The sequence below is a fragment of the Cavia porcellus genome, unplaced genomic scaffold, assembly GCF_034190915.1.
Source record: "Cavia porcellus strain 051 isolate PalLab524CR breed Dunkin Hartley unplaced genomic scaffold, mCavPor4.1 scaffold_7, whole genome shotgun sequence".
Lineage (NCBI taxonomy): Eukaryota > Metazoa > Chordata > Mammalia > Rodentia > Caviidae > Cavia > Cavia porcellus.
In genome coordinates, this window is record NW_026947490.1 from 59,076,003 (window position 1) to 59,091,391 (window position 15,389).

General features: G+C 35.8%; 1 long non-coding RNA gene across 1 annotated transcript in view; it reads left to right on the forward strand.

Moving 5' to 3' along the window:
- LOC134476730 (uncharacterized) overlaps nt 1-15,117 on the forward strand; it is a 139,901-nt gene extending 124,784 nt beyond the window's left edge. The window contains exons 5-7 of the long non-coding RNA XR_010048536.1: nt 2,851-3,000; nt 12,353-12,447; nt 14,940-15,117. This is a non-coding gene — a long non-coding RNA (uncharacterized LOC134476730). The remainder of the gene's footprint in view (nt 1-2,850; nt 3,001-12,352; nt 12,448-14,939) is intronic.
- The last annotated feature ends 272 nt before the right edge of the window (nt 15,118-15,389 follow it).

Consider the following 15,389-nt stretch of genomic DNA (forward strand, 5'->3'; position numbering starts at 1 on the left):
TGCTCCCTCTCTAACCTCTCCTTAACTTTCTGCAATAGTGTGGCTCCTTTCATGAAACTGATGAGGCAGGGCTGCTACATTAGCTAAATTTTGTAGGTTACATTAGAGTTTGCTCTTTGTGTTCTGTGTTCTAACGGTTTTGAAAAAATGTATGACATTTGTCCAGCGTTACAGCAATATGGAACAGACCCACAGTCCTACGACCCCTCTATGTGCAAACTCTTTTTCCTCCCCCTCCTTTAACCTACTGGACCTTTCCTAGACCCTTGGTAATTTCTGATTGTTTGACTATCCTAATGGCCTTGTCTTTTTCTAAAATTTCATAGAGTTGGAATCATTAAGTCTATACGTTTTTCAGATTGGTTTCTTTCATTTATCAATATACTTCTATGTTTCCTCTATGTATTTTGTGGCTTGATAGTTCATTTTTAATCATTGAATAACATTCTATTGTCTGGAGTACTTTATCTTTTCACATTGAAGGATGTATGTTGCATTTAAATTTTGGCAGTTATGAATAAGGCAGACTTTTATGTGGACAAAGGACTTCATCTCATTTGTATGAATATCAGAGAGCACATTTGCTGGATTGCACAATAGGATGTTTGGTTTTGTAAGAAGCTGCAGAACTGTCTTCCACAGTGGTTCATTTCCACCAGCAATAAATGAGAGTTGCTATTGCTTTGCCTCAGTGTGTGGTGGTGTCAGTATTGCAGAATTTGGCCTTCTGGTAGGTGTATAATGATACACCACTGCTGAATTAATTTACAACTCCCTGTTCGCATCACTTCTTTCCATATGCTTTTCTGCTCTTGGTGTATCTTCTTTGGGGAAGTATCTATTCAAATATTTTACCCAGTTTTTAAATTATGTTGTTTAGTTATGGTGGATTTTTAATAGTTCTTTATGCATTTTAAGTATCTATCTTTCATCCGATATGGGTTCCACAAATGTTTTCTCCCAGAATACAGCTGTTTTTTCATTCTCTTGCAAGTTATTTTTTCATTCCATTCCATTAATTCATGCTTATTATAGAAAAATAGGAAAATTCAGATTAAAGAAAACAGTTAATATTAATCTAAAAATATACACACATATGTATGTATACACAACACACATATGTAGCATAGCAAGGAAAAATTAAGACCAGAAAAATTAAGGTCAATAATACAGAAGTACACACATATACATATATTAAACAATACATCACAATGTCAGTAACTTCCTCTGGTTAGATTGCCAGCATACTATGTGTTGAAGAGGATTTTCTGAACCAGATGGATGCAGAGTAATCACAAAGTTCTCCTAAGTAGAAAGGTAAAACAGAAAAGTCAGTGTCAAAGAGAAAGAGTAGAAGAGATTCTGCTGCTGGACTTGATGAAAGGAGGGAGCACACGCTAAAGAAAGGTATACAAGACAAGGAACTGGGTTTTTCCTCAAGAGGCTTCAGAAATAATGCAGCCCTGCCATCATCTTGTATTTAGCAGTGAGATGCTTTTTAGATTTACGACCCCCAGAACTGTAAGATAATTTTTTGTTGCTTTAAGTCACTAAATTTCTCTTAGTTTGTTACACAGTAGTAGGAAGATAGCGAACATATCTATACATATAGACACCTGCTGATATTTATGAAAGTGAACTCACCCTAAGCACAATATGATCTTCTTTTTCAGTTAATATAATAGGAATATCATTCCATGTCAATAATAAATATCAATACATGACTGATTTTTGAGTTGATATACTATGTATATTTATAACTTTTACATTTAACCACTCAAAATGTATCATTTACTAAACCATCTGTTCCACTCTTCACAAACAGGAAAAACACATGATACTAAATGAATACACTGATACATGACAGATATTTTATCTATGTCTGTTATAATAATTCTATGACAGACTTTTGTAATATGTCAAACATGCAACTCACACAGCTAGTTAAGTAATAGGGAAGGTTACTAATCTATTTACCCTGCCTCTGTGTCTCTGTCTCTCTCTGTCACTCTCTCTGTCTCTCTCTGAGCTTAGTTCTGATTTCATATCCACATGTAGAATTTATGTGGTCCATAATATATTTAGAGATAATGTTATTAAATAAATGAATATGCTTAGCACGATAAAATAAAACCAGAAACTGTCTGCCACTGTACTAATTAATTTAAATATAACTTGTCAGCTCATAGTAGATGAGTACTTGCCCATATTTTACAAAACTTGGTGTTTAAAACATATGCAATACAGGTTATAAAGCTTCAGTAAAATAATTATTAGTCTATCCTGTGACACTTACTTTAACAAACTCATCAACCAAACAGGATACCAAGAATCCAACTTCGAAGAAGATAAACTGTTAGCCAAATGAATAGAAATGCTTTTCTCTTCAATATAAACCATAATATCATACAACGTACAGTAATAGGTTAGTTCATGCATGCATCTGCTCACAGTTTGATTCCCAAAGAGAAGCACTGAGCAAACTTTTGCTTCCCTTTGCTTCCCATGCTTCAAGTGACAAAAGGATTGGAACTGTCTTCCCCACATAAACACAAGCCTCTTCTTCAGAATTGTTAAGTTTCTTAACTCAGTCTTTATGATTGAATTAAGATTCTTCAGAATCAAAATTAAGTTTGTGAGACAAGGCACTACTGTACTATGTTAGCAGAGCCACGATGGAAATAATTTTAATATATCATAAAATATACCATCATATGTTTTGATGTTTGCATTAACTCACCAAAAATAAATAGCCTATAAGCAGCTGAACAGAAAGCAGCATATTATGAATAAATTTATATTAAATTTGCATCATTCTGTGCCATAAATGTTTGTATCTACTCTATTTAGATTTCTTGTAGAGGATGTGGCTATATCCACCTGTATCCCAGCCACCTTCAGAACTGAAGCATTTCTTTTCCTTGTTGGATGTCTCTAAGAAGATGGCCTTTGCCAAAGTCACACCTTTATGGGGAGTCTCCTCATTCAATGACTAATCAGGTAAAGTGTCTACAATCTCAACTGCTTCTGAGCAGTTTAGGGTAATTTTGAGGATCGTGCATGTCAGCATCACAGCTCCCAAAGAAACTGACTGAGAGTTCCTTGTGCCTGGCCTTGCCACCCAGTGCTGCCCAGTCCCTGTGATGACTTTCTTTCCTATGTGTGTTAATACCAGGAGCTCTGCTTACCACTTGCTAATCCCTGCCATGACATTTTTCCTGAGCATGCATTGGAGTTTAACTCTTTATGATATTAACACCAAATTAACAGCATGTTTATGATTTTCAAATCAAGCATGTACATATGCATTTGAATATGTTCTGGGCTGTCACCTATGCAGTGATTCACTCATTCTGATTTATTTTAATCTGCTAATTCAACTCTATTTTTGTTGTGAATTTACTTGATAATTTCAGAAATTATGTGCTAGTATTTGGCTACTATATGAATTGCCATTTTCCATTCATTCTCCTCTCTGTAGTGAAGTTTCATCTTCTAGTTGATGTATTCATATGATATATGTAATTGTCTGTGAAAATGCAAACACAATTGGTATACTTCATGGCTAACTGAACAATTAAATACTGAATGATAATTGAAATTATTATTTTAATAATTATATAAAATAATTAATTTGATAATTTATAAGTATTAGAAGTAGTTTACATGATATACAATGTATAGTTTATTCTAACTTATGTGATTCCTTACTGCTCATTGTATAACTTTATGCCTATTTTTAAGATAAGATCAAGGACACAAGAGTGTCAAAACTTATAGAATGTTTTGTAATTTTTAATCTAATCTTTTTCTTAGATGTTATTAATGGATACTAAAGACCATTAACTAATTGTTGGGGAAATGGACCACTGACAAGGTCTTACAGCATTTCTTTGTAGATAGTTATTAATTTTTAAGGGAACTACTAGCTTTAAAATGGAATTGTCATCTGACTGACCAAGTAATTAAGCTTAGTGATAGGAATGCTGGGACAAAATAACACTATTGGCTCCCTTGTGTGAAAAAACTGAACAAGTAGATATATTATCCCATCACTGACATAGCATTTGTAAAAAAATATTAATTCAAATATAATCATATGAAAAACCTTCAGGTAAATCCATGTTAGACACTGTACAAGACAGACCTGGCCTCGCTAACAAAGTCTGTTTCATACACACATCTGCACACACCTGCACTCACACCCAGTGGGGGCAGCATTGCCAGATTAGGAGGGAGAAGTTCAAAAACATAGTAACTAACTTTATGGGAACTTGGGTCACAGGAACAGAAAGCCCCTCAAAAATATTTTAGGACAACTGAAGAAGTTCAAATACACATTTCACGTATGACTGAGGTACCGCAAATATCCTGGCAAAGGCTAATGTCATTATGAATGTGTGAACTAAAGTCCTGAGTGTCAGAGATACATGCTCAAGTGTTTACAAGTGAGTATTAGGTTGTCACTGACTTATTTTAAATGGTTCGTCAAAATTCAATAATCAAGAAAGCGATAAAGCAGCTGTGCAATATATGCCAGCTCTCAGGGTTTAAGGATTTTCATTGTGTTATTCTTTTAACTTCCTTTGAGGCTTGGTGATTTTCAATCTCAAAAGCTAGCAAAAAGTTGTGATGCATGTAAAAACACACACAGATACATGGACATAATGTGATACAGGGCATCAGCTGTTGGGAAGCTGCTACTGTAGATAATGTTATCACCAATGTTCCTAATAGATAGAGGCTGGAATTGTGTATAGAGTCACAGATAGCAGTTACTATATATGTGGATGTGTGAATGAATGTATGCATGTGGTTAAAGAGACAGAGGTCTCAATGTTACACGTGCTGGCCTGAAACTTCTAGGTTCATATAATGCTTCAGCTTCCTGGAAACTTGGACAGAAGATGGAGATCATCTTACCCTGGTTTATCAGCAAATTTTAATCAAAATAGGAGGTAAAAACATCTTAGGAATAAAAACAATATCTAAATAACCCTAAAAGCACTTTAAACAAAATATATTAAAATTAATTAATAAAAATACTAACGGATGAGAGTACATTTCAATAATTTAGTGGGCAGCTTCCTTTTTCTTAGTGGTGCATAAAATTATGGTGCATCATACAGTTGATGACCTTTTAGACTAGATTGGTCATATAACTGCAATATAAAATTCTTTTTAAATAATACTGGTATTTAGAGTAGTGAACTCATGTCATACAACTGCAGAAAACATTACTTTAAAAATGCACTATTAGCATAAATATATTGCACTAGATGGAATAATCCAGTGGCAGAAAGATAAACACTGTATCTTACCTATACATGAAATATGAAATAGAAAAGTCAAAATCATAAAAGAAGATCATAGAATGCTGATTTCTAGGAAATGAGGAATGGGGGGGGGGAGACGTTGTTCAAAGTGTTCAGTTCTATAGGATGAATAAATACCTGAGATCTAATGTATACCATGGGCACTGCACTAACAAAACCGTGAATTGTTGATATATGGTAAGAACTGAGTTGGATTATTCTCACCACATACCCACACGGAATGTTATCGTGAAGTGATGGATACTTTGAATACAGTTGAGGGAAAATTTTATTGCAAATAAGAAAGCTATTAACATGAACCTAAATGAACAATGGAAGTTTCGTCTAGATATTATTTTAAAAGATGATCTAAACACAAGTTATATTTTAATTGAAAATATAAACCTCTGCAGAGCAACCTGATCACATGGTTGAGGGGATTTTACCAGGTTTCAACTCTTCTCCCATATCTTGTTCTTACTGTGTTTTCATCTAACTCCAATTATTACGTTTCTGCAAATTAAATGGGTGTTCACTATAGTGTAGGTGTGTGCACAAGAACACGCACACACTCTTCCTCTGCTCTTTGTTTATCTACCACACACCATTTGGTTAACGTGCAGTCTTCTGTCTCTAAGGAATTATCGATTAGGCTATAGCTGGACCTCTCCAGTATGAGTCATCTTGAAAATGCTATTTTTATTCAGATTAAAGAATTAGGATTCAACAAGTCAATAGTATATGGAGGATGTCAGCCTGGTTCACTTCCAGCAGTCTTTTCAGATACCCTGGGGTGCTGGATAAACTATGTATGGATTATTCAGGTCCGGCTGCACAGCACTCTATTTTAATTCCATTTTGCATTAATAGCTATGCAGAACGTCTAAGAGCAAAAAGTCAATTGAACTACAAGGGATGCATTGAATCATTGATTCTCAACACAGCAGTCAGTGGTTTGCAAGAAATAAAATATTGATTAAAACAAACTAAAGTGATTTTCTCTACTTCATTTATAATTATTTTATTTAACATTTTGATTTCACTACTTCAATGGTGGTGTGCAACAATTAGGAGACTATTTGAAACTATTTAGAGACTCATTCCATGGCTATGAGTCAAAACCTCTGGGATATCATTATTGTTTCAAAGATGACTTTTTCTAAATTTTCAGCTTTTTATTAGGGTCTGTGCAGAAATAATTTCCCTATTGATAATAATTTGACTGTGAGCATTGGCAGAGAGTAGAATTCTGTTAAGCTTGCATTAAAAAACAGTTTTTAAAAACTGTCACATAGAATCGCTGATAAATGACAATTTTCTTCACAGTTTTACAGTGTAATGAAAGAGACTAACAATGTTCACATAATAACACAAATGCACATCTATAAAATTCGTGTCTTTAAAATTAAATGGAAGCGTTGAAAATAAGCAGACACATCCAAATAATTCCAAGTATTTTAGAGAAGTTGAAGAAAGGTTAAGGCCCCCAAATTGTTTCAGAAATGATAGTTTCCTCTTGGCCCAATTAAGGAACCTGAATGAGGCTACGTTGTTGTGGTTCTCAGGATCCTAATTGCACATAAAATCTCTTTCCAAATATAACACATGTGCTATTTCTAAGTCTCTCCACTCCAGACAAAAGGCGGATTATTAAAATGTGGTGAGATTTCATGCTGAATTGGCAGTCAACTTGGAGGACAATCATTAAGACTTGCAGTGTGAAATTAAAATTTACCTCCACTCATTGTAGCTCCACTGACCTGCAGCAGGCTATATTTTATTTTATTTTATTTTATTTTATTTTATTTTATCTTATTTTATGTGAGAGGTCCAACTACTCTGGGTGAAACAGAATGGCTACCACTGCCTGCTGACAGGGCTCTGAGGCAGGTAAATTGTAGCACATAGTGCTCCCATTCCACTGAGATTCCTGAGGGCACCAGAATCTCTGTGTTGAGCTCACCAAATGAAAGGGCACTGAGCAGAGCTTCTGGTCTTTAGAAGAAGTACTCACCCATTTGTTAACAAGAGAGACACTTAGAGAATCATGCTTGCTAATTCAATATGCTCCCTCCATATTCTATCTTGACCTGTGCTCTTATATTTGCATGATTTATTGAAAACAAAATTTTAAGCTTTTTCTTTGCTTATCCAGAGCAATAATGAGAGCAATATGTAATTTCCTCTTAAATGAAAAATTGGGAGAGCTACATTTACATTTTTGTGTTATTAGAAATAAGACATTGCTTGTTTTCATTTAGGATAGGAAAAGAAACAAGCAATTGAACAGATGTATCGTGACATATTTTAAAAATCCCTCTTCCCCAGTAGCTATTGGAAGAGTGTACACTGTCACAGTCACTCGTCACAGTCTTTAGACAGATTTTATTGTTGTTGCATTGGTGCACAAGGCAGATTACTGTACCTGAGCAGAAAAATATGGAAAGAATTACACTTACCATGAGCATTTGCTGTACAACCACATAGTAAAAGCAATTCTAAAATGTGAAAAATGACTATCCATGTTAACATTCAAATGCTCGATGCTGTTGTACAAGAGACGGATGAAGGACAGTGTTGCTGGCTGAGGCAGGGACATTTCATTGCTGCCCAGCTCTCCAGGGGTTTACAGTGCTCCTCCAGGCCTAGCAACTGTGCAGTCCATGGGGGCCCACATCTAAGGTCCCCACAGCACACTTGGTTTAATACCCTGTTGTCACCGTCTTGAAATTTTTAATCGTTTTCTAACTGGAGTCCCTTCATTTTTATTTTGGACTGTGACCTACACTTTCTGCAGCCAGCCATATGTCCCCCTAATTGTGTCTAAGCTGGTGCTATAGTTTGTGGGCTTAAGTTTTCCCTTCTGCTTCCTTCAAAGGTTGCATGGTTCTCATCTAGGTTATAGGGTTTAGCCTATCCTTACCTTTCTGCACTGCTTCTTATGTTCCATTTTCACAGTGTTTGGATTATAGCAGACATGAACTTCCTGTGTCTCAGCGCCAGCCATGAATCAGGCTGTGAGCTGGGACCACAGGGCTGTCAAAGGAGCTGCCTGGTTCCAGCTTTAAAATAACAAGGGCTTGACAGCTCCGTTTACATAACTGCAAAATTATGGCTATATTCTGCAACGCAGCTACATGTGACATTCTAACTAGGGGTTTAATTTATTTAGACATTTTTGCGATATAATTTCCAATAAATAAATCTCTCATGGTCAGGAAGACATGGCATTTCACAATGCTCATATTTTCCTCTCTGATTTTGGACCTACTTTCCTTTCTTGATAGTTATCAAAATCAATACTGCACCTCGTAATTTTTCTTTTCTCCTGCTTGCCACAGCCTAGGTGAATGGAGGGCTTTAGGACAAGTTCCATTTCATTTTTAATGTTTACCTTCTTTCCTAATAATTTTTTTCTAAGTATCCAAAGCAGCATTCACTCACAATGCCATACCAAAATGCAGCAGAAATTAAGATTATTTTTAAAGACATTATAACAATGTATAGAGGATTAGTTTGAAAATGCATGTGTAGCGGTTATTTTTTTAAATTTCAAATTTCAGTTGAGATGTGTAAAGGAAAAGAGGGAAAGGTGAAAGTAAATAGTAGAAAACATCCTTTTCCCTCTAGAGGAAAGAGAGACATTGTCTTGTTATTATTTGATATTTATATAAGGGAAGAGACTTCTAGAGCCAAGCACAATGGGTGAAACTGTGCCAAAGAGGAACACAGTCTCTGCCTTGAGATGCTTTCTGCCCAGCCCTGGGTCAAGAGTGCATTCAAGGGAAGGAAGTGAGTGCGGAGTGAAGATTCCACTGGGTGGTGGGTGCCAAGCCACCTGTGGGCTTGAACAATGGCTTTGCATAGGAAATATTGAGGAAACGTCTCTGAAATATCGGAAAGCGTGACAAGATTTGGGGTTAACAGTTATGAGTGCATGTACCCAGAACAAACTGACTAGGATATTGACAAGTGATAATTATTAGGAAACTGAGAGAAGGACTTTATGAACAGCCAAAAAGATCTTGAGCAGAATCCTAAATAGGAGTTGATTTCAGCACTTCCCATTCTGAATGGTTAGTCATACAGGACATCAATGAATACAGTGAATATCATAATTTTTTCTACTAAGGGAAGTCTGAGGAATACAGCCCTCTTCTAAAATTAGAGCCTTAAAAGTCTATGTGGAACACCTTGTATTAGACTGATTAAAATTTGTCTTTTTCTTCCTCATAGTCACAGGTACTTAAATTATGTAACAATTGTAAACAGTTGTAAACAAAAAGAAATACATGCATGTGTGAGTATGGATCAGTTTGTGTGCAGGTCTTGCACAAGTAGGTTAGTTTCACTGGAAATGCCAATAGTTAATTGATACAAGATTTATTATGATGCAGAAAACTACAGAAAACAAATAGTGAAAAAGAGTAAGAATAGTTTAAGGCTGGAAAGTTGTCCCTGAAGAGAATTTAAAAATTAACATAGGAAAAGCAGTAAGTTCAGTTCCAAGGATTAATTGCTTGACAGCACTTCATAGATTATTAAAAACACATTTAAGTGAGAGTCATTTCTCTGTTGTTTCTAACACATAAAGTAGGTGCTGATTCTATTCTGTGGATTCTTCTTGGACAGAAGTAAAGGTACACTTTTCTTACCCTTTTACTAGTTCTGCATCTTTTGAATGTTTTAATTTTCATCTTTTTCATTTTCTTTCATGTACACTGCATAATGCTAGCATATGCAGTTTCTGAGTACATGAAAGTAAAAAAAAAAAGTAAAATAGAGATTTCAGAAATAAACTTTCATATATACAGTCAATCTTGGATGAGAGTGCCAAAACCATTCACTGCTGAAAAGACAGTCCCCAACGAATTGTACTAAGAAAATGCAAAAGAATGAAATTGGACCCTTTTCTATACTCAGAAATTAACCCCACATAGATTGAAGATCTAAACATAAAATTTTAAACTACACCCTCATAGACAAAAACATAGTAGAAAAAGAAATTATTTATGGCATTGAATTAGGCAGTTTGTCATATGCAATATGGAAAATACAGGCAACTAAAGAGAAAACAAACTGGACTTCAGCAAAATTAAACATAGTGTACATTGAAGGCAACTAACAAGAGGATGAAAAGATAATCTACAGAGTAGAAGAAATGATCTGCAAATAACATATCTAACAAAGCAGTAGTAAGTAGAATATGTGAAGAATTCTTACAACAACAAACCCGGTTTAAAACATTGGCAAAGTACCTAAGTCAGCATTTCTGCAAAGAAGGTATACAAAAGGCGAGTAAGCACCTGAAGAGATATTCCACATCACTAGCTAGAATGGAAATGAAAATCACAATCACAGTGAATCGCCAAACATCCATAAGGATGGTTATTATTTTAAAACTTGGAAATACAAAAGTGATAGTGAGGATGTGGAAAATTGGAACACTCATGTAGTTGCTGTTGTGAATGTTTCATACACTATAGAAAAAGAATTTTTCAAAATGCCAAATGTAATTACTATAAGAATTCCACTCTTAAGATACAGAGCCTAAACATCTAAAAAGAGGGAATGAAACAAATGCTTGTATGTCAGTATTTATAAAGCATTGCTCATGGTAGCCGAAAGTTACAAGAAACTCAGATGCCCACAGATAAAACAAAATGTATATAGATACAGTGAATTATTATCCAACTTCAAAAAAAAATGTCCTGGAATTTTGACTCATGCTACACCAGCAACAAGCCTTGATGACATTGTTGTAAGTGAAACAAATCAGACAGAAAAATGATTCCTCTTAGATAAGGTACCTGAAATAGGTAAGCTTATAGAGAGAAAATAGTGCTCAGCAGAGATGAGAATGGACCATTAACTAAATGTGCACAAAATTGCAGACTGGTATGGTGGGATAGTTTTGGAGGTTACTAGGAATGATGGCTACATTAACATCAAGAACACACTTAATGTCACAGGCCTGCATTGTAAAGTGGTATCAAAAAAAATTAGAACTGAAAAAAATATAAAATACATTTTGGAGACTTTTTTTTTATCCAGTTTTTACTGTTGTTAGCTGAAAATCAGAGCTGCATATTGATGGTGACTGTGGCATCTTCCGTAAAAATATTGACTGTACCGACTAGCTTACCAGTCAATAACCTACATTAAAAATAAAGTGAATCCAGTTAAATAATTAATTTGTACATTTAAACAAAGCCTGTAGTTCTTGACCAGAACCTAGGACCGAGGGAGTGTAAATGTCTTATGAAACTTTATAGTGACTATCACCCGTCACAGCTGGTTCAGACCCTAAGATCCTAGACAATACAGCAGGCAGACACGGAGAGGGTGAAGAGATAAATTGCAAAGTGATTCAGTCTTCTATATGTTCACCCCACAGGGGGCAGGTAAGAGCACTTTTAGTTCCTCACATCGATTAGCAGAATGTCTCAACTTGGGGAATGGTTCTCACTTATTCATTACCCCGCCACTTACTGAATGATTTTCCTGCTTAGCATAAGATGCAAGATATAGAACCAGAAGTGAAAAAAATAAAACAAATCCCCAAATCTCTTGCTGTACTAGAAAAGACAATTATAGTCTTATTAGAACTGCAATAAAGGCAAACAAAGGGTACTTCAAAGGAGCCCTGCTCAATTCAAATAGTTGGGTAATAGTTTTCTTGGGGGAAATAAAACCCAGACAGATCCCAAAGGTAAGTGAGAGTAACCAGACAAGTGAGTGCAGTCAAATGAAATCACAGAAAAGTTGGGGCTCCCTTGGCCCCTGGGGAAAGTCAGCTTGAGATGTGGAACTGCGTGCTTTGTCTCCTGATTTCTTGCTTTCTATCACACTCAGATTTCATCAAAATGTATTTGAGTAACAGTGATGAAATATAACTACTGACCACGTATTGCATAGAAAAGGTCTTGTTAAACTTAACTACAAAAGTCGTTAATCACAATTGACAAGAGTAAACCCTTTTCCGCTTTTCTACCCGTTGAACTTCTGTTTTAAATGTATTCTCTTGTTCCATGCAGCTACTGATGGCATCTTGTGACAATATAGCATGAGGGAAGTGAACGAGAAGGGGGTGCCCAGTCCTGAATGAAGCAAGCCAGAAGATGACAGAGTTGTACGTAAATTATCATCCTAGTATGTTCTACCAGGGTCTTAGTCGCTTAGGCCATATTTCTTCTTTACTACTTCTTTTCCAAATGACCAAAAAGTCCCCTTCTCTAGAGAGAAGAGAACAAGACCTAAGTCAGATAAATCATTACTTTCCTGGACAAGAATGGAAAACTTCACTTAACAAGGCACAAATATGTTCCCTGGTTTTTCCCATAAACGTCTTCAATTTTGAATACTAGGTGTTACAGCATAAATCTCAGAGCAAAGTAATTTAAAGCAATTTAAGGCATAAATAAGCTCAATTAAGGACTTTTAGATAGGCTGTGATGTCCTTATAGATGCATAATTCCAAGAAAAGATGTGGAAATTATGTGTTATGATTTTGAAGTCACTGTTTTGAAAATAAATAGAAATGAACTGATTAAGGCTACACCTGATATAAACAGAAAAAGGACATGAAAACAAATATGGTCTTTGAGCCCCAGGCACAAAATGCAATAGGGCTTGATTTTTTTATCCATTAGTTTGGCAAATATTAAAAATGTCCTGGGCTACTGTTGAAGTCACAGATGAATGTGTCGCTCTGCATACCCTCAGTGTCATGTGGATTGTGACACTGACACAAACACATAATCTACAGAGTGTTGTGAGGGGGAATGAACAGAGGCTAAGGAGAGGGCAGAGTTGACTAGTGTCACCTTTAAGAACCGTAGCAATTTATGTCTCTGCAATGATGATGACCGTGATGACTATGACAATGGATGTTTATGATAGAATTTTATGTGTATTATCTTTTAAAATCTTCACCCCATGCCCATGAAGTGGGTATTTCTGCACCCCAATTCAGCTCACAATCCTCCTCGACTTGAGAGTTCAAGCTGGTGTCCCAGTCCCCTGGGCAGTCTGTGGGCTTGGTCCAGGTCTGCTCAGCTGTATGTTCCTCTGAAGCCTGGTTTCTTACTGGGCAGTTTTCTAAGAGCAGGAATGAAGAGTAGGGGGCAAACCTGGTCACTGGACAATGCAGCTCTGTAGGAGCAGATGCGGACTCCGCCTGCCAATGAGAGCTTCCTAGAACAGAGGTCTGGGAGGAGTACTGTGCTTTAAAGCTGGGGAAACGGGCTGAGAACAAGAGACAATAAAATAGATAAGTCATGACTTCTGATTTGAGTCACCCAACTGAACTGCCATATCAGATTGCTTTTCCTTAAAAATACTCTACTTTTCTATTGGTTTTTAAATTCTGTTAAATTCAGATGGATTCTTCTAGTCTAAGACTTTTCCTTATAAAATAATGTCTCTCTGACTGTAGATGGATGTTCAGATAGTTTCAAAGCTTCCAGTCATGTCAGAGAATTCATTCTTCTATCCATCAAGTAAAGGTACAGACACGAGGACACAGTCACATTGTACCTCAGTGAGCAGTGGGTCACACAGATGTATGTGTATATTTGTACATCTCAATTCTGTACACTTTGTTGCTTGTAAATGTTATCTAAAATGAGTAAAAAAGAAAAGTAACTGTAAACAAAAGTTACAGTTACAAAAGTAACTGTAAACTGTAGACAAACAAGTAATTGTAAACAAACTGTACTCCAACATTATCCAATACAACATCTGAGGCAAGAGGGATATTGATGTCTATAATTCACTTTGAAATACATTTTAAAATAGTATATATATATATATATATATATATATATATATATATTATATATAACACTGCATAATTGCAGAATCGTGGTGAGTAATATCCCCTCCAACATTCTTCTAAGCTTCCCATGTGTTAGAAAATTTTCATAGCAACATGTCCAAGAACAAAATTTAAGCTCAGGTTTTGAAACTAGGGTTAGAAACCAGGGTGTTCTATTTGCTAGATACATAATCTAGAATATGCCCAAGCCTCAAACCCCCCGTCTGTGAAGTAGCAGAGATATTGACATGCAATCTCTGTTGCATGCAATCTATATATTTATTGTGGATGAGATAAATATGAAGGTTAAATAAACCTTAAAAATATGTCAGCGGCTTTTCACATTATGTGGCAGACACACTGTTGAATGCTTTTGTATAAACACTTTACAGCAAATCTTCGAAGAATATTAACTCTCCTATAAGAAACATAAAACATGCTTGGAATCCGTTCATCTGTAAGTTTTTTCTTGGATATCTAAAATGTATCTTTCCTGATTAATTCCTTCAAAGACTCAACTATTCCATTTGTCAGATTCTTCTGTGTATTTTTATTGAACACTCAGGCTTTTGTTAGTTGAGTTTAGGAGACGATCCCTTCTTTAACATAAACATTGTCTCTTATAAAGAGAAGGTTAGCAAGACACAGAATAATTTGGAATTTCAAGAATCTAAAAGCAATACATTTTTGGAAGAGCCATTGTATACCAAGATGAAAAGATGTTTAGTAGAATTTCACTTAAACCATTGAATAAAGAGGCAAGGAACATATTCAAGCCTAGATAACTAGGTCTTTTATTCCGCCAGGAAATGGAATGGGGTAAATGCTGCCGTATGGATGCGCCTTGCAAATGTTACACTAATGGAAGGATGCCTGTCAACAGAGTTTAGGAACTACCTGATGGCATTTGTGTGAAACATGCAGAACAGGAGACAAGAATCTTCACACAGAGATAGAAGGTGACTACCTCAGGATGGGGGGGGATAAGGGACAGGAAGTGGGGGAAGGGAGACAGACAGCGATGATCCTGGCTTTCCTATTAGGTGGTGAAAACATTCACATTTCAGTTTGGTTTTGATTGAACAAGTCAGGGCATTTATGCAGATAAAGTAAAGAAAGCCATCTAATTGTACAATTCAAAAAGGCTGGATTCCATGGCATGTATGACATACAAATGAATTAAGATATTGTAAATAAGCCTGATTAAACATGCAGAGTTGCAAATGAGCATGTACCAAACACGTAAATGCTCAGGA